The following is a 1100-nucleotide window of genomic DNA, read 5'->3' on the forward strand; positions in this document are numbered from 1 at the left end:
CAAGGACCACGCACGAGACAGCCGTCACGTCTGAGAACGTGGAAATTGACGCAGTTATATGCTATTTATTAAAATCGCGAGACGGTATTCCGGATAATCCAACAACTTTGAATGGCGTTCTCGAAAACGCGACGACTTCGAGCGGCACTCCAGTAAATGCGACGATTTTGATTGTTTTACCCGAAAATTCGACGACTTAGAACGGCACTCCCGAAAATACAACGGTTTTAATTGGCGTATACCCGAAAATGCGACGACTTCGAACGGCACTTTCGTAAATGCGACGCGACGAACCATTTATACAATCGACGACGATTAAGCTTCCGTGTTCTTCGGTAAGTACAAAATAGCCTGTAAAAGATAAAATACATTTTTCTAGCAATTATCGCCAAATAATCATCACATAAAATTAAATCATGTATTATTAAACATGCAAAAACAGTTTTTTCCTTCTCTCTAAATCTGAATCAGTAGTGAAAAATCATTAGAATGACATACTTTAGACTGATATCAGTAAATAGTCACTGCGCCACTCCAGTAACTTTTCACTGATTCAGATTTAGAGAGTTCCGCGTACCTTTAGGTTGGTACATTAAGGTGAGACAGATAGGAATAAAAGTAGTAAAAATTGTGCAAGTTGAAACTTGCACATTGCTTCCTCATAGTTATTAAGTGTGCAAGTTGATGAAGCATTATTTTTTTCAATGTATAATTTTCAGTATTTATTTGTGTTGGCTTCCTCATAGAGGAAGCTTTGTGTGCGAAGGTTTCTACTTAAACACTTAAAAACTCTAATCAAGCAATGTGCAGGTTTCTACTCGCACACCTAACTCTTTAACAATCAAATTTTAATGAATTATATATGAAATAGGGGTAGAAAAAACTCAAAAATATAATAGAGTTAAAAATAGATCGCTATCTCAAATATTGAGAAAGCTGCAGCGTAAAACACATTTTTCAAAAAAATGAAAATCTGCATAAAATCTATACCGTTTTATGGATTTTAAAAAATTTGAGGAGAACATACTTTCTATGATACTCTATTTGTGTGCAAAATTTCAACCCGGTATCTAAAAAATTGTAGAAGTAGATGCGTGTAC

Source organism: Temnothorax curvispinosus, unplaced genomic scaffold (genome assembly GCF_003070985.1).
Source record: "Temnothorax curvispinosus isolate PA1 unplaced genomic scaffold, ASM307098v1 QBEX01005133.1, whole genome shotgun sequence".
Classification (NCBI taxonomy): Eukaryota; Metazoa; Arthropoda; class Insecta; order Hymenoptera; family Formicidae; genus Temnothorax; species Temnothorax curvispinosus.